The sequence below is a fragment of the Athene noctua genome, chromosome 13 (assembly GCF_965140245.1).
Source record: "Athene noctua chromosome 13, bAthNoc1.hap1.1, whole genome shotgun sequence".
NCBI classification, from domain to species: Eukaryota; Metazoa; Chordata; class Aves; order Strigiformes; family Strigidae; genus Athene; species Athene noctua.
In genome coordinates, this window is record NC_134049.1 from 9,341,670 (window position 1) to 9,365,658 (window position 23,989).

General features: G+C 42.6%; 1 protein-coding gene across 9 annotated transcripts in view; it reads left to right on the forward strand.

Moving 5' to 3' along the window:
- Positions 1-1,350: 1,350 nt before the first annotated feature.
- The window catches only part of CHD2 (chromodomain helicase DNA binding protein 2), an 89,602-nt gene continuing 66,963 nt past the window's right edge, over positions 1,351-23,989 (forward strand). For 5 of the 9 annotated variants that reach the window (XM_074916665.1, XM_074916666.1, XM_074916663.1 and 2 more), the window contains exons 1-3: positions 18,285-18,719; positions 21,348-21,419; positions 22,113-22,203. The gene's annotated coding sequence lies outside the window, so the exon portion shown is untranslated. Of the gene's footprint in view, positions 1,426-3,135; positions 3,773-4,037; positions 4,267-8,431; positions 8,624-17,592; positions 17,643-18,284; positions 18,720-21,347; positions 21,420-22,112; positions 22,204-23,989 lie in introns of those variants that run through there. The other 4 variants (XM_074916668.1, XM_074916667.1, XM_074916669.1 and 1 more) reach the window with 4 other exon arrangements.

The following is a 23,989-nucleotide window of genomic DNA, read 5'->3' on the forward strand; positions in this document are numbered from 1 at the left end:
ATTACCTGAAAAGCAGGCAGAATGAGCAGATGTTTTAAACTCAAAACATGTTAAGGTGAAAAGCCCCAATGCAGCTGTGCTCAGGGAGGCCCCTGGCAGGGTGCAGCACACCCCTTACTGCAGTGCACTGCCTTGCTTTGGAAATCGTATGTATTTAGTGGCTGTGTTTACCCATTCCCCTGTGACAACAGTGTCCACTGTGTGGAAACCCAGGTTGCATTAGTAAAGCTGGAAAGCTAACAAAGCTGGGGCATCTTTGCATTCACTCCCTTGTGTGTGTTTATCGAGCTCAAACCCTTTTGCTTTCTTTGTCTCAGACCACAGCATTGGAAAGGCAGTAGAAAATTCCAGCAATTCCCTCCAGCTGAGCAGAGGCTGCCACGTGGGCAGGTCCGTGCATGACCACCGGTCCTCTCCACCATCAGATGTCTTTATGTAACTCCAGACTCAGACCAAGATTAGCTTTCACCCAGAATGCACATTTGCACTTCTTCCAGGGAGTCTCTGTAGGAAGCCTTGTGTGCTGCTGAAGGATTTAATTTCATTTCTCTGTACAGCTTGTAAAAGGTTTCTTGGAAACCAGATCTTTGCATTTTACTTGAGTTCACTTATCTGCCAAAAGCTGTTTCAAGTTACTGTTTCAAAGCCATATTAAATGAATCCTTAGGTAAGAAGGAGGTAGCAACAACATATATCTTTGTTGAGAAGTCACCTCTTCTAATTATGTTCCCTCCTTATAAGCTTTAATATCAAGGCCTACAAAATGAGGTCAACCTCTATTAAATGTAATGACTTTCCCTGTGGAGCTTGCAATGAAAGCAGCTCCGCAACAATGGTTTCCATTTAAGCAGGGGGGTGGGGGGGAGTTTCTATTACAAAGAAGTCCCCTAACTCAGTGCAGGGGCTTCATTTTCATTTGCTGGCTACCACAAAATGAAAAGATTTGGGTTGAGACTTTAACTAGTGCTTATCTGAGAAAAACAGACAGGAGAAGATGAATCAAAACACAAGACGGGGAAGAGCAAAAGCCACGTTGCTGCTGCAGCAGCTGACCTAGAACCAGTCTAGCAAGAAACACCTTAAACTGCCCGCAGCTCCCAAGAGGGCAGAAAGCACAGCTGCATCCTCGAACCAAGGGCCATCATGAGCCACAGCTGCATGCAGTGAGCAAAACGGTTATAGCAAGAGGAGCAGGCTCTCTTCTCTCTTTTTGCTGCAGGCTAGACATAGTTGGCTCCCATAGGTGCCCTGAGGAACAGGCAGCGTGGTTTGCTCCTTGAGAAGATTAAATGAAACTTGTAATGGATACAGGAGCTAATTCTGAACCCTGCAAAGAGCACTGTTTATGCAGCAGTGCTGTGACCATCCTGCTGGGCAGCTTTTGTGGCTGTGTGCTTGCCAGGCAGATGTTGCCCTGCCCAACTGGTAAGTCTGAAAATCTCTGATTTTTCACACAGCAAAAGTGCAGCAGTTTGAACGGGGCTGTTTAATGCTACTGTAGCTATTTGTGTGGCTCTGTAGCCTGGAATTTTAAGCTGGGTAGGCATAATGCTGTCTTGAAAAATAAGCTTTCTTTCACACTGGAAACTGGAGGTAAATGTGGCCATAACTTTTAAAAATTGCTGTTGCCCTGATAATAGTCTTAACAACTAGCAAAGTAAGTTTGCTCTTTCTTTAAAGGCATTTTCTCTTTCTGCAGCCTTGCAGGCAGAAATTTGCCAGGCAGTTGTTAAAACATTGCGCCTGCCAAGTGCAAGAGGGTTATTTTGGCATCAGCTCTCGGCTAATATTAGCCGTGCCGCGTTAAGGTCGCCATGTTTGAGGCTGTGTCGAAAGCAGTTTTAGAAAGGCAACTGCCGGCTTGTTCACCTCCTGCCTCTGGCTGCTCTGCTCTTCTTCCCCCCCCCTGCCCCCACTGCAGCTTAGCTCTCTGCTTTACATTTTTTATCACCGCAGTCAGTCGAAATATCATGCAAATGATATCTGCCTTTATTAACGCCTCAGCGTGCTAGTGACGCACTACAGCCTTTCTCGTAGGAAACAAAAAATTACCCTGGGGTGCGCTGGGATGCGGACCAACCTTCTCCGCCAGCGGAGATTCTCGCCCTTTAAGAAAAAGCCTGCAGTAATTTTCCATTACCCTGCACGGTCTTGTCTACGTGGCAAGAATTGTTTGTGGAGGCTGGAGCATCACGGGTGAGGCGCAAGGCCCGATCTGGCTGCCGTTGCTTGGCTACGCGCTCGGCATGCCGGCAGCACGCCAGGCTCCTGGGAAGCACCTTTGTTCCCGAGGAGGGATTTGAGTTGTGTTTCCATGCTGAAGGCAGGGGACAAATGCTGCCTTTCTCGAGCAGCCTGGCAGAACTGGAGCTTCTAAATAGCATGAGCCAGCCAAAATACTCAGTAATAATAATATGCTCGGGGTCCATCTCCCGTGATGGTTTCTCTGCCTTTGCACAAGGAAATGTCTTATAACGAGCTTGTGGTGTTTGTTTGCTGTTGCACTGATCATAACAGTCACTTAATCAAGGCAGTGTGTTGAATTGGGGAGGAATAATGACAGCAAAATCTCCCCCTGCTTTTGTTGTTTCCATCTAATAAACTAGATGGATAGTTGCTGTTCTGCAACTTGATAAGCAGATATTTTTTTTTTTTAATGTAAGCTCTGGAGTCCTGATGGGTGCGTCTCTGCTCTAGCCCACTGAGGGCTGTCTGAAATGCCTGAAATATTTCAAATGCCACCAGAAAAATCTGCAGCAGCATGGAGGATCGAGTTTACATGCTCTCCCTGCTTGCTGGGGCTAGGCTTCAAGTAGGGCAGCAGCGTTAGTGCAACAGGCATTTTCATGACGTCTCGAGCATGGCTTCAGCTCCAGGATAGCTTATTTCATTTGTATGAGGCTTGATACTTCCATTAATAACACAGCTTTGTGCTCCTCTGCTAGCAGCCTGTGCTGTCAAGGTCTCTCCCTATGCCAGCTGCCAAACCTATGCTGGTAACTGTTAAGCAAACAAGTCCTCCCTGTTAGGTAACGCTGCCATTTGCTTTTTGCAGCAGCTCCAAGCACCCTCAGGAGCGGGCCCCCAGGAAGAATGAAGGAACATGTTGTTTTGGGGTGTCTGGCTACCACTGGAAACCTGATAATTGAAAAACCTGGTATAGGGTGGAACACCCTGAAGCGTCAGCCTTAATTTTGCTTTGCAGAGTGTGAAGCCGCAGGGGAATTTTATGCTCATAACCTGGCATCCTTCATCACACAGATGAACGAACCTCACCCAGCAGAGCCCTGGCACAGCTACAGAGGGGACCACCTACTCAGCCCTGCTCCTTGGGGGGGCTCCAGATGAATCATGGCTTTGAGGCATCTCTCCCTGGGCACTGGTATAGACCTACCTGCAGCCCTGTGCCCCACCAGTGTTTGTCTCCTAACCACAACCTCTCTGAGGTTTATAGTTTGAAGATGTGGCTTCCTGGAGTTGCTCTTGAAAGCTGGCAATATTCTCTGCTTTCTGTGCTCCTTTTTGGTCCTGCTTCCTCACATCCAGTCCTTCTACCACCTCCTCCTCATCCCTGCTGCTGATGGTTGGGCTGATGCCCCTGCTATCTGGGGACCTGCACAGCACTCCCCATGTCCCAGAGATGGGCAGGGAGGGTGGAGCTGGGCATGTTTAGCAGCTTGGCTGTGAGCTCTCTCTCACCTGGATCATGCTTGTCCTTCATCACTGAAGTCTGCCTTGTATGTTGGGAATGACTGAGCAGGTGTTTAGGATGGTGAGTTTCCATTCCCCTAGGTCAAATTTTCCCATATGAATAAATCGATGGTTAGAAATAGCACCTTATCCACCTTAAACACCGCTTGGCTCCCCTTAGTTAACTTTTGAACTTATCTGTCCTTGGATTGTTGTTTTTTTTTTCCTAAAAAAGTCAACTACTGACTCTTAGCAATTTCTGAAAACCCTGGTATCCAAGAACATAGGAGTTTTTTGGCTCTTGAAAAGCAATTGTTAGTAGTAGCCCTTTTTCTTTGTGTTTTCAGATGTGAAAATCAGAACTTCTGAACTCTTGCATCTTTTCAAGAAGGCAAGCTAATACAGCAACTTGCAAAGGAGGATCCCTTACATGTGGCCCTGTGCTGTGTCTGCTATACAATGTGCCCCCACCGCGGCTTGCCTTTGCTTGGGATTTGCTCTGCACAATAAAAGGCGGAGGGACTGGTCTGCCAGGAAGAGGGTTTGCCTCCCTTGTTTGAGCAGTTAGGAATGTGGGTGAGTCACTGCCTTGTCTGAGGAATGAAACCTTCCATCCTACTTTCTTATGCCTTTGTTTTGCTTTTAGAACTGCAGTGTTGTTGAAGGTAACTCGCAGTCCTGTGGCTTCTCTGTGGTTCAGTCTTAACATCTGGTTTCACATTTTGTATTTCCCTCTTAAAAGCACATAGATGAGACTACATCTTTCTGTGTGTGCTCAGAAGTCCATAGGATCCAGCAGACCTCATGAGATCAGAGCAGGCAATACCACTTCTGTCCCCAGTGAACAAGGCTCGTTTTCAGTACAACCGGTGCAGCAGGGTGTAGTTCTACAGCAATGTCGCTAATAAAAATAGTGGCAATTTCCAAATACAAAATTAGAAGAGTCTTTGAGGACAGTCTGTTTCAGGAAGACAAGAAAAGCAGAGAAGGAAAGAACATGTAGGAAAGGGACAAAAAACACAGCCTGGTTTTCTAACTTTTCTACCTTTCAACTATTTGATTAAGCTTAGGGGCCAGTGGCCATTTTGTGAAAGAATTAGCTGATTTCAAAGGTTTTAAATACTTCAGATTATATTGCTACCTTTGAAAAATAAAGTTTGTCCTTTATGTGGATGCTTAACTATGAGTTTAGGTTCTTTTATGTTTTGCAGATTGAAAAAAGGAGATATTTTAAAAGACTCTTCATACATATGTTGTGCCATTTTACTGCAATTTGACATCTAATACTGATCTCTCTTCCTTATAATAGATAGCTTTCCTCCCTGGGTTTTTTTACACTTCGATTTAAGTCTGTCAGTTACTCTCAAAAGCTCAGTATTTATATTTATTCCACAGCAAGCATGTGATTTGTGTGACTGCATAATTACATCAAAATGAATTTGGTTTCCTTTTTGTTGCAAAATGTTCTAGGGCTACAGATACGATTTGAATGCCTGATAAACTCCAAGTATTGAGATTACAAGAAAAACTATCTAAAAAATCCTATGGATTAAGGTCATGCATGAGATCTTTAATTCTCCCTCCTGTGAGGTTTCATTGGAGATACAGTCTGCTCCCACTGACTCCTTAAAATGAGGAAGCTTGAAAAATTTACTAGACTCTGTCAGATTTGCTTTGCTGCTAGAGGAGCTGGAGGTGTTGAAGAAAGAGGGAACTGTGAGGAGAGAAAGAAAGAAGCAGGGACCAGGAGGGTCAAAATCCCTGCTGGCTCACAGCTTGAAAGGGAGGAAAGCCACCAAGATGACTCTCTTTCTGCCAGAATTTGATCCACTGTAGAATTAACTATATCAGAAGGGATGGTTCTTCCTTGTTGCTGTGATTGAAGCAGTGTTTCAAGGCTGCAGTTGGGACCAAGGCTCCATTGCGCTGGACCAAAGAATATATGTCTGTGCCCTTGCAAGTAAAAGATGGAAGGTGAGAGTAGGAGAAAGGTGGACAGAAGAATGGCAGTCATGGGGGGGAAGCATCTTGGCACTATGGAAATTCAGTTGTAGGTTTCTCCCCCCCCCGGGGCAGATATATGATCAGGCAATATGTCACAGAGCCTTGACTTGATGGAAGGTAAAATTGGGATTGCTCTCTGTGGGCCAGGCAGTCCCTGAGGCACTGAAGACCACTGCTCACCTCTAAATCTGCCAAGAGCTGATTTTTTTTTTTTTTTTTTAAATAGAGGTGGCCATTATTATTCTGCTTGAATTTGCTCTGGGATCACAGTTTTTTCCACGAGCTATTGAAAATCATCCAATGGGAATAACTTCCAGTAAACTGATTCTGACATTCAAATGGGGTGTATCCTTATGGAGATCAAACCACCCTGTTTTTAAGTTTGTGATCAGCCGCATGCAGTCCCTCTCAAAATAACCTGTGGATGTAACAATTTCACCCTGTGGTAGAATTATTAGTCACTTCTGTCCTTCAGGATGCCTTAACTAGGGCATCACTGCTGCTTATCTGCATGTCCCAAGGGAGCCTGGTGGTGTTTGTGCAAACCTGATTGGGCTGAGAGAGGGGTGGAGAAATGCAGTTCTCTGCCCAGGATATATTTAGTGAATGCAGCTGTGGGAGGCAACAGGAACAAGAGAGCTCTTGTATTGCCAGAGCTGTGACAGCTCACATGCTTAAATAATCTGCTTTTTTCTTAGCCATATTTTCCTCCCTCTACAGTGTTTTTAATTTGAATGTAAAGTTATACCTTAATGTAGTCAGAATTCTTCCTGGAGCTTAAAAGTGAGATGCGTTATGGTGCCAGCCCTTCAAGGGAAATAGCATTCAGCTTCCACATGCACTGGACCTTCTCCACGGCAAGCAGGGAGATTTCATTTAATTTTGATGCACAGTGGTGTAGGAACATGCCTTTCATGTACTCTGCAGCACTTGCTTGGACTGGAAGCAGACCTGCAGGGCTAGTATGGCCTGTCCCAAGCAAATAAACTCTGCTTCTTGCTAGGGCTGACGAGCTGGGGTGGAGAGGCTGCTTTCAGCATGCCAGGATGCTTCACTGTACTGTGCAAGCTCTGCTGGTCTTCTGGCAGCCCTGGGAGTCTGAGCCAATATTCGCTGGTATGTCATAGAATTAAAAAAAAAAGAGTACAAGAATAGGTTTACCGGCCTGCTGGGTCAAGTGGGAGCATGTTACTGCTGCTCTGCATTACATCTAATTTGTCTGTGCTCCCTGGCTGTGTTCAGACTTGCCTCTGGAGAAAAAGGCTGAGGCTGGGAATTCCCCATCCATCTTTTTCCCTGGCTTGTTCAGCAGCGCAGGACAAGCCATGAGCTAGTCTGCCTCGGGCATTAAAAGTTTATGACAAATTAAACTACAGAATATTAAAACTGGTTTTTTTTTGTCTTGATCTAATGGAGGGGTTAGAAAGGGGTTAGAAAAACAACACTGGTTGAGGGAGGTCCAAAGTGTGTCTTTGTGTCTGGGCACAGTCCAGGGATGAGGGAGACAGCCATTTCTTTCTTAAAGTTTGCCCCAATTCTTGGTGTTTTTCCTGAGAGGCTGCAGTGACACCACCGCTTTCCTCTGCCAGGGCAGCACCCTGACCCTTCCCACCCCACGGTGGGCTGCATCGCTTTGCCGTTCCCATGGCAGGGACTTGCACCCACCCGAAATCTGTATTGGAAGCGCAGCTCCTGTGGGTGGCTGCCATGGTTCTGGCACAGATCCTGAAACACATCCAGCTTCTATTAAAATTGTGTGGTATGTGTGTTCTGGATATAGCTGTCCCACCTTTGCATGCTGTGATTTAAGGGAGGTTGTGTTATGTATCGAAAGTATTTAGGACTAAAGTATGGGAAAATGCGTCTGGGAACAAATCTGCGCTAAGGTAGATGCCGTGGGTACCCACGCAGTATTTTCTGTCCTTACTCTCGCTGAGTCTGTGCCCGAGATTTGATTTTTTTCAGCAGTTAAATGGTTAACTTCAGGACTAATTGGCTTTGAGAGCTCCAGTCCTTTGCAACAGATTATTGGCATGCTGGTAAGAGCAGCTCCCTTCCTTCCCTTCCCCCATCATTATAAAAACATGTACTGTAGCGAGAAACCAAATACCACATGGCGCCCTACACGGAACCCATCAGTGCTCCAGCCCAGTATTTAGCACAAAAGTCCCTTTATATTTGGGAAGCGGAGGGAGAAAATTCTGGAAACGCAAGATCGCGGTGATAGCGGCTGAATCAGCAGATTTATTTGCACTGTGCAGGGGCTGGAGCGCAGAGCCCCGCGTAGCAGCCTGCGGGCAGAGCAGCGGCGTGGGGCAGGGTCCCGGGTGTTTCCCAAAAGCTGAAGGCAGGTGGGAGAGGCTGGGCGCTCCGCTCTTTGTCAGGTTACAGCTCTGCGGAGAGCTCTCGGGAGTCCCCGAGGGGCTGAATGTAAAGAGAGAAAAATGAAGGGTTAAAAAAAAAAAAAAAAAGTTGCATTTCTGGTTTCCAGCGGGGGATGTGTGCGTTTTTAGGCAGCTGTCTACAGAGGCAGTCGCCATTTCGTGAAGCTGCGTTAATGCAGCAGGAGGAGACATGTTGTGTTCATGGGAGTCTGTATTTGAAGGTTTTTCTCCTTGGCTTTAGGAGGCTTATTCATTCTACCTTCATCCTCTTTAAGTCCATGTGCTTTCATTTTAAAACTTAAGGTTAAAAAAAAAAAAAGTAATAAGTAAGAAAAACAAGGGAAAAAGGGGGAAGTTCTCCTAAGGGGATCTCTGCAACCAAAATCAGGTGTCTTTCCAGGAGACTTAAAAAAAATTCAGAGTTGAAACGTGGTTCCAAAAATGCCACCAAACCTGTAGTGAGGATAACCAGGATGATAACGTGGCAGTGCACCCAGCACCATGGAGGCACAGCTGAGGTGTTCAGGGAAAACATAGCACATCAGGTATGTTTTAAATAGAGTATTTGTTTCTGGTGTATAAAGATGTCTGGTCTGTGAACCCACGATGCTGGTTCTTTTTAACTTTAACAGGTTGACTTGACCTCCAGTATTGAAATACTAGTTTTGATCTAAAATCTCAGACTACTGCTAGTGTTGGAGAACTGCTCATTTGATCAAAAGAGAAGTACTGATAGTGACAGGAGCGAGGTCAGACTGAATCCCCCTCAGTACAAAGCTCGCAGAGCAAGCAACAGCAATTTTTGTTAAGGGTCTTGGTGCTGGAGTTTACTTTTTCCACTTTGGGATCTTTCACTTGCAAAATGTATTATAAGGCTCATTAAACAAGTCTGGGAGCTGGGAGAGGGAGCATTAATGCTGACATTTGGCAATACAGGCGTTATTGTTGCATTTGATTTTGGTTTCATATCATTTTCTGGTTTCAGAGTCAGGAAATGCTGCTCATTTATTTTTCATGTAGCTGTATTTTTATCCTGACTGCTTAAGGAGGCAGGGCTTATGAAATCGAGCTGTTAGAGGCCTTGAGCTTTTGATGTGATGTTCAGTTTCAACAAATTTCAGTTCTAGAGTTTCTATGCTCTGGGGGAGGCTGGAGGTTATAGAGACAAATTAGTGCTTCTGCTAAAGGAAGAGCTACGAAATGAGTGCAAAGGCTACCTTTTCTGCTTTCCTTGCTGACCAAACTGCCAGCATCTATGTGCCAGTTGACTGGTCAGTAATGTATAGCTCAGAAATGTTGCAGCCTCGGCCTGAATATGGTGCAGGAGTGGGGATGCTGCAGCAATGGTGTGTGCCTGCCGACTACCAGGGAAGCAGGCCTTGTTATTTCAGCTGCTCATAAAACACTTGATAACTTCTAACTGTGATCTCAAATCCAAAGTAGGATTGCAAAACGTATTAGTCGTATTTAAAACCCAGAGTAAGTCAGATTCCTCCATGTTAGCCACACCGGGATTTTGCAGGGCCTTTGGTCTCCTCACTCTGGGTGTGTGTCTCCTTTTCAAGCCTGTCACCTGCAGAGATTTCTCTTGAGATGGTGACTCCTCTATCACAGAAAAGCAATGTAAAGAAACCTTTTTGCCACCTCAAGATCATTACTTTCTTGATTTACCTTTGTACTCAGCTGAGTTTACATTAAATCTGCGGGTCAAATGTAACTTGAATGCAGCACGCACCCTTGATCAGCGAAATGTGTACTACAGAGCTCTAGTGTGGAGTTCGTGCCCATCTTTGATGTGTCCATGTAAGACTCTGCATTAGAATGATAATACAAAGCATTAAAGTTTTCATATATAAAAATTACTTTTCCAGCATATGCTAATGTGCCTTTCTGAACCTCTCAATTAGGTTATATTTTCTCCTAAATTTAACTCCATTTTATTAACATCACTTGAGCAGACTTCAGCTTCACTTTTAGTTCCAATTTAAATGATCTTATATATATATATATATATATATATAAAAGATAATGCTTTATTACTTTTGAGCAGGTTTTTTTCATGGAGAAAAGTACTGTCCCTGAATATTCATTATCAGCACCTGATATGCTAGCCAGGAGCAATTTAGTAATTGAAGTTTAAGCAAAAAAAGAGCTAGTTATTAAAGTCCCAGTGTTTAATTTTTGTTCATGTTATGATACTAAATTATTCAAGCATTTGACTTTATCTCCTATGTATATATACTCACGTTCTCAATTTTTTTTTTCTGGAGTGTTCTGTGGTCGTCTTTATCTTATACATTAGGTCAGAGTGTTCAATTGTACTGTTTAATGCCAGTAACATGTGTGGCTTGTTCCAAGAAAATTTTAGATGGTTTCCCAGTTAAATGCATTTTATTTTGACCTATTTGCTTCTACTTAAGTCTAACATTTGGTCTCTTGATGGTCAGTATTCTATTTTATGGAAAGGTTTTAAGGTATACCGAAGGAGATAAAGGTGAAATAGCATAATTTAATTACTATTATTCCTTTGGCTATTATTAATAAAAAATAGGCAAGAAAAAGAAATGTTGGGGGAAAATACAAAGAATAGTGATGCACTTACACCTGCACGTGCAAAACTATATGCTTGCTCTTACTCTTGAAATAGAGACCTCTGCTTTATGTTCTCTTTCCCTTCTATGGACTGGGTTAGTTCACTTCAGTTGCATTTTTCCAAGTACTGATATACATGTTCATTCCTAAATTCACTTCATATGCTTCCAAATCCTTAGGACAACATTCATTTTAGACACACTAAGAAAAACCTGGAGTGATTCCACTGACCTAAATGTAATTACTCAGCACTGAATTAAAGGTACAGGCACATACTCCAAATGTGTTTGGAGTAACACTAAGAGATCAAAATCTGTTTTTGTCATGAAATTAATTGTTTCTAGACAAAACAAGACACATTTGTAGAGAGAGGTAATAGCTTCTTGTTCAGTGCACTATTAAATCTTGATGAATGTAAGTCACATTTTGGGTGTGTTTAACCTTGTTTGGGTCTTCCACTGGGTGAAATTGCAGTGAATGTTGCAGTTAGATTTTTCAGTGATGAAGTGCTGTGGATGTCTTGCTCAGGATGTCTTGCATTCCCTCTGGTGCATTAATTGTACAAAAAGCCATTGACCTCATTTTGTGACAGGACTAATACCAAAAGTGTTTTTCTTGGGCTGCTTAATTTTCTCACCAGCTCACCTTGTAATACTAATCTTTGACTGAATATATAAAAAAATAAACTGTGAATGATTTCAAGCTGAGACAAAATTACCACCATTAATGGCTTGCTCAGAGAGGAAGTATTTGTTTCAGCATGCAAATCTGTTGCCTGCAAGAGTTAAAGCTGCTAATTCTGGAGTTTAGATGCCTGACATGCACAAAACTGCTCTAGTCCCTAGGCTGATGAGCTCTCCTGGCTGGATAAAGCTCTGGTAGGAGCCAGTTTATAGAGAATTGACTGTAGGAAGAAAATATAAAAGCTCATGGGAAACATCAGTCTGACACAGAAGCTATTTCTGTTCAGGTGACATTCTAATCCGAGCGTGTCCCTGATATAGTATCACTACATCAAAAATTGATTGGACTCCACATCTAACAAGGATGGACAAATACGAAAAAAGTTTGGTTTGAGCTGCGAATATAAGGGGTCTTCTCATTTACAGATATGGTAGATGACAACAGGGTGATTCAGTGTTTCTTCAGACTGTAAAATAAAAGAAGTATATGCTTGTAAGATTTCAGAAAAAAGGCACAGTTTCTTTTCACTGCATGTGGCAATTTGCTGAATAATGCATCATTTTGTCAACTATTATATAGCAATCAATAAAATGCCCTGTGGTGTTACCTGCACACAAGAGACAAGAATAAAGATCGTTATGGAAACAGGCTTGAAGCTTGCTTCAAATAAAAATCCCAGTTCTATACTTGCAGTTTTGGAGGACTGGGTTGTTTTTCTTTTCATTCTAGAGTAGCTATAATTTATCTTGTTCAATTTGAGTGAAATTCATCATGTTTGTAAGGCTGGTATGAAGCCCTTTACCTGCAAACCTCCAGGGAGATTTACCAAGAGAGTATAATTGTTGTTATGCTTGTCATCTAAACTTTCCAAAGTCTGCACTAGAGCTCAAATGGAGAGTTGGTAAAAAATAAAAATTAGAACTTATAATTGTTTTGGGATTTTTTTTTGTCCTTGATTTTTTGATGTGTAAACACATTTGTGCTAAGTCCCTTTTCTGCTTTCCCTTTTATAATCGTATTCCTCAAACACTTAAGCAATATAGCATCACTGGCTCATGTTTGCAGCAAATAAATTTCAAGGATGGATAGATAAATGCCTTTGGAAGATGAACTTTAGATCTGCACAAGTAATGCTAGAATTTCAAATTATCCAAGATTAAAACAAAACCCAAATTGTTACTAATTTCATTGTCTAGATCTTCTAAAAATGTATTTTTTCCCAGCTACATTTAAAATCCAAATATTCTGAAGATTTTGCTTAGAAGTTAGAATATGTTCTCTCTGACTCTCTACATAACAATCGTGTCATCTATTGGAAAATGGGGAAACCATATCTTTATTTTGCAACATAAGGTTGGGTATGAGTTTTAGTCTTGCCAATGCTGTTTTTTTAAGAGACTCTTGATAAAATGATGACCACTTCCCAGCTCAGCAGAACACTGCTATGACTGCAGACTGTATTTACAGCCAGAAGGTAAGATAACGAACACTGTTTGCAGGTTCTACCTTTTAAAGAAACTGAAAACCCTACCAATATGTCTAATTCTTGCATGTTTCCAGTCCTGCAAGTTTCCAAGCAGCAAACTTCATCAATACAGAGAAGTTAAAGTGTGTAAGTCAAGTCACAGAACCTGCCTTTGCATGCTGCAGCTATAAGTGTTAAAGTTCCTGGGAAAGTACACCTTAATTTCTTACTTGCTTTCAAAGGTGATTTCAGTAATAACCAAAGTTGCATCATTCTTTTTTCATGGAAGGAGACATGTAATACCTTGTTAGAACTCTTATAAATTCTAGTCTGTAAGTAGGTACAGGCAAAGTGGTCAATCAGTGTTTTTTCTGCCATGTCCCAGTCCTCTTATAAAAGTCTCTTTGGCTTGGTGAAATAGTTTGTTGCCTAAAAGCTGACCTTAAAAAACCAGATCATTTCATACAAGTAGCAGGGGTAAAGAAACAGATTTGTTGTTTCAAGCTCCAGTGGCTTATTTTAAGAAGCAATTAAATATATTATTAAACAGTCACCCAAATTCTTGAAGTTTGAAACAGTCTAGAGTTTTGAATTGTACAAGATTTCATCAAAATAAGGGCTACTGTATGTTTTCCACTCTTCTTATACCTCTAAGGCTCCTGTTTAAGGCAATGGCTGTATGTTAAATGTTGACCAAATGCAGCATAAGTACTTTGACTGAGGTGGCTACTATTACAGTTAAGATGGCAACAAGGGATAATTCAAAGATGATCTGTAATAATAACAAAGAACTTCAAGTTTTGAACCTCCTTAAGAAAAGTGGACTTGATTTCTCAAGAAAAATATGTATATATTTCTTAGTCAAGCTGATATAAAGCAGAATAATTAATCTTCTCACTAGACAACAGTTACTGGTCTTTGCTTTATTGTATACAGGAACTCATGCAAAACTGAAATAGTGAGGTGGGTGGGTTGTTCAAGAGCTCTTAGATCTAAAATTTGAGCTCAGGCCACAAGACCATGTGTACAGAAAGAATACTGATTCTTTGATGCATTGTGACCAACAAATTAAAAATTTATGTAGGAAAGACAGTTAAATCCCACAAAATATATTGGTACAATTTCTCACTTCCATTACACCTTTATAGTTTTTATTGAGAACTTATTTTTCCTTTGAAAACAAGAATAAAAAGAGCTGAATCTTGGTTAAAATTGCTTAATTTTGCATAAATTGAAAAAGCACTGGAGTTTAGCTTAGCAGACTGTGAGATTTGTTTCCTTTACCATATGTTTATGGCACTGATAAGAATTGTTTCTGATTATTCATGGTAATAAATCTTTTTCTTGCTGCTCACAAGGGTCATCGTTCTGAACATGAGCATCATAAAAGTGCTAGCAAACCCCACCATATTAACATAAGCTTATTTTTCAGTGTTAAATCCTAGGAACAAGAAGGGCGTATGTAAAAGTTCTCCCTATGTGTGTAGATGTGTTTGCAATTATTCATTACAGGCTGGAACAAAAGTCTGGATTTGAATTCCAGTTCCAGACCCAGAGCAGAATGAATAGCAATGAGCTGATTGCTAGAATTTTTATCCTTGCTGCTTCTGCTGTTACGACTTCTGTTGTGATAGCAGGAAAAACTTTTGCTAGGATCAATAGGCCGTAATTGTCTTAACCAGTCAGACAGGGCAGTTGGTTCCATGCTTAAAAGAACTTTGTCTTTATTTACATTTCTGTCATTGTTACTCTGTCACTGCTATGAGAGGTCCACAGACAAGAGCAGCGCAGGCGTAGCCGTATTCTCACAGTGTCTTTGTGTGTGCTGCTCCAAAATCCCAGGTTTTCAGGAGAGTGATAGAAGGTAATTTGAATCTGCCTGGACAATTACTGGGATTTTAATAGTGAATTACTGAGGAAGGAAACAGAAGCGGGGGGTGGGGGGGAGCAGATTGTTTGGTTTAGTAACATACTACAGATTACATACAAAAACAGAAAATAGAACTATATTCAGGACAAAGTGACAATTTCTGTGAACACACAGTTTGCAGGAAGTTAAATGCCTACCACAAAACAGCTTGCTGTGTTCAAAGGGCATCTGATACCCTGTTTGCATATTCTTTATTGAAACAAGCCCAACTATTATGTTTGGCTTAGGGCCTATAAAATTGTTGATTTCTCCTGAAAAGTGATAGAATTTTGGTTGAGGAAAAGTTTGGTGACATTGCACATCTCTCAGTCTTGTTTTGACTCCTGTTTTCCCCTTCAAAAGGCAGATACAATATTTAACCATTTTGTCAAACGTTGGAGTCAGATCTCAGGCCTTTCCATTACATTTGTGTCTCCAAAGTGCTGTGTGCTACATTTGCACCTCCTGTATCGCGAAGAACACGCTGCTTCACCAATCTTCTGGTATCCTCTGGTACAGAGGGCATGTTGGGGCAGGCAGGGAAGGGGCACTGCTCTCTGAAATTACAGTGTGCTTTCACATGTTGTCCTGAAGGGATAATAACAGTCTTCATGGGAGCTGGGGGGAAGGAAAAAAGGTTGTAGAAGAAAATAGTTCCGGTGAGTACCAGAAAGTGAGGTTGTGTGCCTCCATCTGGAATGCTAGCCACAGATGCAGTCTCAGAAAATAGTTCCCAAATTAGTAATGGAAACATGAAATTCTCATTATCAGACATGTGGTTCATAAAGCATGGCCGAAGTATTCGTTCTAATGATACACAAAGGAAGAAAGTGTGTCATCTAAAAGAGAAGAAACAAACTGTATGGAGGAATTTGCAGTTGTGTAGAAATGCTGAATTTAGAAGGAAAAAACCAAAAAAAGGGATAACCACAGAGGCAGTAGGAATGAGAATTTTGTGTTTCTAGAGAGCTGACCATAGGAGATAAAAATGTGAAAAAGGCAATGAGCAATGTTCTACTGTTTCATTAGGAAGGAAGAATGCAAACAGTTACTGGTACATGAGCAGCAAAGTTGTCTGAGTGCCCCAGCGCTCTACTTACGTTCACATATGTACAAAAAGAAGCAGAAGAGGAAATGGATACTTGTGTAAGCTTTTTCAGAGCTGCTTGAGGCCTTGGTGGCCAGGAAGCAAAAGAGCAGCACTGAACATATTTAATGAGGATATTAGACTTCCAGTAATTTTTTGATTACATGTAGCAGCAATACAGTAAGTGACTTTCAAAAACATTTTTGAATGTAAATGTACACGGATAATTTTTTTTGAAGAGGAATATATTATACTAGGTAGTCTGCTATAGTTAGAGAAAATCAGGTAACTGAGTATAAAGGTTAGGTCTTGTTCAGTTACCATCTTAGACTGTGGCTGGAGTCACTACTCTTACAAGGTGCAATTATGTCTTGAATGCCTGATCTCTCCCTTTCACGTGGTTATTGTAAGTGATCATACTTTATATATTTTTCTAGAAATGTACTTGAATTCTTGGAAGAAACAATAGAAAGACTGGAAATTGTACACTGAACTTCTACTCTTAGGCCTTGCCGTGAAGTCAGACCTTGCAGTGTTGGCTGAAAATGCCGACATAAGAAGTGTTTTTGCTGTGCCCTACTTTGATCTAGTTCCTGCCTTATCCTTGGTTGCCTCTCCCCCTTTCTTCACTGCTGGTAGCTTTCCAAGGAGACAGCATCTATGTTCTGTCCATGCAAATGCCTTTACATAGTTGTATGTGACTAGTTCCACTGAGAGCAAGAGGATGAGCCTTTGCAAGAGTCTGAATAAGAGTGAAGTTGCAGAACAGGCTTCCTCTTTCTGCAGCCTCTGTAGATTTCAGCTTGCCTTGTGGAGGAAAAAACCTCTTTTGCCCTTCTCCACTGAGAAGCAGTATCTGCTGTTTTGCTCCACCACTGGTTCCTTGGCTGGAGGCTCCCATGCTGTGGTACCTTTCTGCAGGCCACCACCATCCCTATCCTATATAAGGAAGTCAGCTTTTCTCTGCATTTTGAAAGGAAATCTCTCAGCTCAGAATAATTTTTCCTCAGGGATGTTAGCGATTGTTTTCAGCTGACCAGCTATTCTGCTGAGCTGGGTTGTAGAAAGCCAGACCACTGCTCAAGCCCAACTGCATGATTTCAAGTGCCAGACTAGTTCCTGAGACCTTCTGTAATAATTTTTAAGCATTTGGTTTAATTGCTGCCACAACAACCCACATCGTTAGCATAAAAAAGGAAGAATGGAACACCTTTCTCGCTGCTTTTAATGGAGTAAGCTGTGCAAATAAAAGGAGAAAGGCATGCATATAATTAAAAGTGACTGCTGAAGTATGTAAATATTAATTATGCTATTCTGTCATGTTTCCTGGGTGTGCCTCTCGCAGAGGAACATCATAACTGACTAGCCAAGGACAGGCATTTATGATGGTGACCAAGAAAGTGGGGGATGCCCCTCTTATCGTGCTGATATCTGAAGTGGTTTCCATGGCAGTAGTCAAAATAGGAGGCAGTGTCCTGGTGAGGTTGGCATACAAGCCAGTTTCTATGGTTTTGGCTAAAAAAAGCACCTGGTTTTATTTGGGTGTCTGTGGTGTCTTTGAGAGGTATTAAGGGGGACTGGGATTGATGCTGTGGACAGGCAGGTGATGTGGTTGCTCTGGCTCTTTCTGCCAGCGGGGCTTATGAGCAGGTTGAGGAGGAAGCCCAGAGCAGTCGGTTCTTCTCGGATCAAGAGAGCGAAGGTGTCTGTGGCAGCACTTTCTGTGGTGAGGTGGAGCTGGTGCCAGGGCCCGGGCCGGGCTGCCGCGTCTCAAGGGCTAACGAGAGCAGCGGCGGTGCCGGGTGCGATAGCAAACCGGGCCGTCAGGTGAGGGGTTCCTACAAGCCGAGCTGGGGGCTCCGAACCTCGCTGTGGGTCGGCGCAGGCTAAGGAGGGGCGCCTCGGCCGGGCTGAGGTACCAAGGGATTTCTGAGGCGTGGGCTAGAAGAGAAGGCGGCGCCCAGAGCTCGCGGGGTCACGGCGGAGCTGGGGCCGCCCCGGCCAGGTGGGGCCGGGGAGGGGGTGGCGGCAGGGCCCAGCGCCGCCGGCGGGGCGGGCGCTCCGAGCCAGCTCCCCGCCGCCGCCCCCCTGCCCCTGGCGGGAGGCTCGCGCGGACGGGGCGCGAGACCGCGGCGGGCGGGGCCCAGGCGCGAGGGGGCGGGGGAGAGCCAATAGGCGGCGGGCGCTGAGGCGGGAGGGGGGGGGAGCGCGGCCAATGGGAGGCCGCGGCCGCGGTGCGCGCGGGCCCGGGGCGGGGAGGTCGAAGGAGGGCGCGGCGCGGCCAATGGGAGCGGTGCGCGCGCTCGGGCCTGGCGGGGAGGGCGCGGCGCGGCCAATGGGGAGCGGGGAGCGGCGCGCGCGCAGCCGGGGGCGGGGCCTCTCGCCGTGCGTGCGTGTGTGTGCGAGTGTGGCGGGGGGGCGCCGCGCGCGGTCGGTAGGGGGCAGGGGCGCGGGCCCGCCCCTTCCTCGCCGCAGTGAGTAGTGAGCGGCGGCCATGTTGTGCGGGGGGGAGGGGAGGAAGGAGTTGAGAGGAGACGGGAGAGACTCTCTCTCTCACACGGCACAAGATGGCCGGGGAAGCAGCCGCAGCTGCAGCCGGGCTCCCGGGCGCTCTCCCCGCCGCTCCGAGCGGGGAGGCCCGGCCAGCGCCCCGGGTGCCGGTCTCGGGGGCTAAGTCGGGCCCGGCACTCTGGGGGTTCCGGGGCGACGGAGGGCGGCGAGCCGGGCTGCCGTGCGGGGCTGCCGACGGGCGAAGGGCAATGGCGGCGGGCTCCAGAGCTCTGCCCGCGCCTCTCCCTCGCCGGGCGGGCGCGGGGCCGTCCTTCACCGCGGGCAGGGCGAAGAGGGGAGCAGCGCCCCGTTCTCGGGGCCCCCGTTGCCTGCCAGCGGGCTGCTCTTGGCTGGGTAAGTGCCTCAGTCTCCTCGCTTCTCATTGTCCTTTGTCCTTGGGAGGAAAAACAAAATGTCCTTGGAGCCGGGAGGGGGAGGGGGCGCCTGCCTCTCCCTGCCCCCCCCCGCCGCTCCCTCAGGGGAGCCTTGGAGACCCCCGTTCGTCTCTGTGACCCTTTTTGGGTGAAGGGGGAGCCGCGCAGTTCGGGGAGGGAGCGGCGGGAGAAGGGGTGCCGCAGAGGGAGCCCGGCTCGGCGACCGCCCCGGTGACACTCGTCGGCTCCCGGGCTCCAGAGCGCTCCCCCTCCCCCTGCTCCTGCAGCACCGAGGGGGCTCCGCGCACCCCGTCCCCCAATGCAGCACGGAGGATGGGGGCAGCTGCAGACGGGTTCCCCAGTGCAGCAGTGAGGAAAGGGGGGGCTGCAGACCTGTTCCCCTCTAGTGCAGCGTGCAAGGGGGGTATCTGCAAACCAGCTTATAACTCCAATGCAGCAGTAAAGGGAGGGGGGGGAGAGGTGAAGCCTGTACGACATCATCAGTTAAATGTTTAGCCCCAAGTCCGTATCTGTTTAAAGAGCATTTGTTGCCCATTGCTGTTCAGATGAGGATATGTTTTCGTAGTTTGTAAGAACAAAGACGCCATGTCCTTTTCTCTTAAAAATAAAACTTGGTGGGTTTTTTGTGGGGTGTTGGCTTTTAACTCTTTCTAAACCACTAAGAAAAAACAGGCTGCGGATGAGACAGCTTAATACTTTACTGAAACAATAGATAGAAATATACTTCACTTGGAAAACAGCAGTTCACGTGCAGAACTTTAAAGAAAACTCTTACGTGCAATATGATTTTGCAATTAAAACGGTGATACAGAAAACTTACGAGCTTAAAAACAAAGCTCGGTCATACCAAGTCTACAGTTTAAAGTTGGTGAAATACTACAGTTGTGATTTAGACGACACTATGAGAAAAAAAGGTAGTTACTTAAATAAGAATTACGTGATAAGGAAACGAATGGGTTTGTGACATTAAAAGCTTTTAAAAAGCATTTATTGGGTCAGTTTTCAGTATTCAGTTTATGCATTTTTCAGGGAGCTTGCAGTCATTTTTGTTTACGTAGCATTTTTAACGTTGTTTCGATGGTTAATAATTTAGAAGTTGTACAACACCTATTGGAAGTCTTTCTAAAAATGCGAGTTTAAATGGAATGCTTGTTTGTTTTGCGTTGGCTCGCATTCGGCAATTAACAATTTAAGGGTAAAATTGTAATTCCAAAGGTATAAAAAGTCACTAGTGTGGAGCAAGAGGTAAATGTTAACAACTTTAGTTTTAATTGGAGATTGTATATAACCATATTTGTTGGATTTATCTGGTGGACACTTGTACAGAATTATAAAACTCCGGGCAGGTTTTAAATATTGCAGTTTGAGGTAAATCTACATTTTCGGTACTTCTTCAGCAAATACGAATCTATCATTAAAACAATGAAAGTTGACTTGGTGGTGTTTTTTTTTTTTTTTTTAAATATAAATACAAGTTTCAGCAACCGTTGGACTTCTATCACCTTTATGCAAAGTGTTTGGTATCTGTATTTTAGATTTGGATTATGGTGGTTTTATAACCCCAGCAACAGTTCTGCAGTGTAGAACAGGTTCTGACATACCCACTTTGCTGAAAAGAAAGTTCTAGCTTTAGGTGGGTGTCTGCTGTAATTTTTTAAAAAAATAAATTAGGGGATAATTTTTTTAAATAGCTTTGACTTGTTTCTTTCAGTTACCGAAAAATATTTTTTTCTAAAGCAGCTAAGTGTCTCTGAAATTAATCTTAATTCTTAACACATTTAATGGTTCTGCGGTTTTGTATATAAAAGGTGTAAGATTTTTAATTTAGATATGTTTTAATGTAACATTAAAATGTTTTTTAAATGCCCCACATATTTACAGAATGATTTCAGAGTTGAGAGTATGGAAGTGGTGATAAATATAACTGCTGCAAAATAAAATGTTAAGCCTTTTCACAAAAGGCGAGAAAAGTTGGCTAGAGGTGGTGCAAATATGGTGTTCCTTGTGTTAAAGAGCATAGTTTGGGATCTGATTAAAGGTTAAGAAGCTTTAAAACTGTATTCTGAAAGGCGAAAAAAGGTATCTTTTGGGGGGAGATCAAGTAACTTGCGACTTAAAATTCTGAGAAGCTGATGACAGAAGCCATTTTAAAATTACTTTGCTATCACTCTAGGTTTTATTTAATTTTGCATAGCCTACTTCCAAAGACTTTAATGTGAAAAAAAGTACAAGGGCTGAGAGGTATTGTGTGATTAATTACTCTTAAGAAAAAACTTAAATTGGCTAGACATTTGATCTTTAAACCATTCAAAATTAATGGGAGACAGAAGAGCAGATTGCAGTTATTCATGCAAAAATACAGATCATGCGTGTTGTATGTCAGTCACTTCAGTATTTTTCTTCAGCCAAGTATGTACAGGCACCCGTACTTTTATTTTTAGAGTTGAGTTCTAAAGATACAGTAACTGCTATCATAAGTTTTTCCTAACTTAATAATTACCTAAAAATCAATAAATTTCAAGCATCTGACTTGTTCTGCTGTTCCAAAGCAAAATGCTGAAAATTTCCATACTTTCTTTTTTTTTAGGTAGAATTCCATGAACAATACCATATTTCCTGACTGGCTTCCAGAAGAATCGTTCATACCTTACTTCCTTAGGTAAGAGTGGTTATAACTTGTGGTAGTATATTAATTTCCTTATTTTTTGATCTTGGGATTTGCCTTTTTGCTACTGTGCAGACGGGATTAAAAAAAAATCTAATTTTTAAATTGGTGGGGACACATTTTATAAATTATCTCGTTTTCCTAAAAGCTTTTTTTTGCAGATATGGATAGACTGTCTTAAAATAACGTGATGTTTATACTTCTGTATAAATTTTAGTCTACTAAGGCTATTTAAGTGGGTTGTTAGTTTTTTATATATGTATATACATACATATGCATTGCATTTGATGGGAAATGACAGTGTTTTCATATAAACCCAGAATTCTGTTCAGTATGTTCCATTTCACTAGTGAAAACGTGCATTGAACTTTAGAAATTGTTTGGGGTTTGTATTAAATGAATTTGTAGCATTAAGGAATTTGTGTGTGACGGTAATAACCCTAGAATTCAGGTATTCATACAGAAGGAGATTTTTGGGGCCTGTTTCTCATTTTTGGAGACCTGAATGCTAATGCTTGGCAAGGATAGAATATTACACTTTTGTACTGTAGGTAAAATTTTTATTAGTAGTAAGACGCATTATGTGTTTTCAAAAAATTTGTATCATTCATGAACACCAGAATTGTAGGTAAAACTTCTACCTTTGTTTTCAGACAAACCTGGTTTTGTATTTTTTTTTCTTTAAAGGCTATTTCTGGATATTGTTCTTCCTTCCAAAGATTCAGATGGCTGGTTGGGTAAAAGACCTTGAGCAAAACTCTGTACTGTGCATACCCAGGTATGTTATACTGTATTGTGTGGGGTTTTTTTTAGTATTATTATTCTGGAAGTTATTTTTTAAAATGCAAAATAAACATGAACATTTCAGCTACAGTGTTTTACCTTGTTGAATTTTCTTGCAAATTTTAGTACATTTGAAAACTATTAGTACGTACTAAATACAGTAATGCTAATGTCTACTTGCACATCTAAGATTTTTTTGTCACTCATAAATAAGACTTTTTTAAGAATCTGAGATGACCATGTCAACATGTTGTAAAATAAAGCTGAGTTTGAGTATTGCCATCTCTAAAGGACATTCAGTCTAATCGAACTTTAGAAATGCTTTTCCTTCAGTTCAAGGTATTAAGGTATTGGTTCATTAGCAAGTGACACTCATAAGCTTTTCTTCTCCAACAAATTGTTTTCATACAATAAACTTAAATTTATACTGAAAAGAGAATTTCTTACTTGAAAAGCCTCAACCTGTACCCAGTCGATATGAAGTATCTTGCTGTCCTTCTTGCAGTATAAACAGATTGGCTTTCTAATGTTTTTGGGATTTTTTTTACACTTTAAGGTTCTGCATTTAGAGACAGAGTAACATGTTACATTTGAGTCATGCTTTCACTACTGTGTAATTAAAAGTTGGGGATCTTGTTTGCCTGTCTTAACTGGTTCCTTTTCACAGCTTGCCATGCTAATGTCCTTCAATACATATTCAGGACCTCAAAGCGTAAGATGTCTTCATGAAGACACATGTATCAGCATTCTCAAAAATACTCTTAATTTATTTTTTAAAATTGCATAATTTATCATGATAACTTAGAAATACAGATCTTGTGTACATCTACCTGAGTGCAGCTGTTCTCTTTGGCTTGGATAAAGATAACCAGCTTTAGCCTGGTCATATGAGAAAAGTCATACACCGATTTTTGCATAAGCTTTTTAAAAATGTCTCTTTAGGTTGCAGTAAGGCACTGCTAATATGCAAGGCAGAATTCAGATAATAGTTATAGATAATAGACATGTACCATACACCATGGATGTCCAGCAACAAAACACAGCTAATGAACAAGGCTGTTAGCTATGTTCTAGAACTTCATTGTGTAACTGTCTGATACGAAGTTCGAGAATTAGAAGTTTGTATTAGAAATGATCTGGTACCTTAAGAAGAACAACAGAACATAGTTGAAATCCCACATGAATTTTCGATTTAGAGGGTCAAAATCACAAGATAGTGTGCAGTCTATTAGAGTAAAGGCAAGAGTAGCTTGATTCACATAATGATAATAATGGGACTGAACTTGTCAAGCTCAAGACTTGCATTCCTAATGTTCAATCCTTAAATGTTAAAGTTGCAACTTTGATTCAACTGCTCTTAAAAATAATTTAAAAATAGTGTGCTCAAGAGCAGAGTCATCTTGACTGACCTGAGCATTTTATGATGAATATGAAATTGAGCACTTTGGATCTTAATGTTCTTACATATTTTCTGTCATCATGCTGTTTGTGCTGAACAGATTATAGTAAAGAGTTTTAAATGTCCCTTGCTACTTTTGTGAGCTCTTTTGAGCTGTCTTTTCTTGTGAGAACAACATGTTTTTATCTAGTAGATGTCAGCTTGATCTTTAGGTTAGGTAGACCTGAGTAGGCTAGATGCACACTAATGGGGACTTTAGTAAAGTTTTTAAGTTCGTGACCACCGTAGAGCACACTAAGAAGGATTGATGAGGTCAGAATAATGTTTTCTTGTTGAGTCTTAATAACTTCTTCAGTAGAGGAAGCTGTTCCTCTGTGGTGAT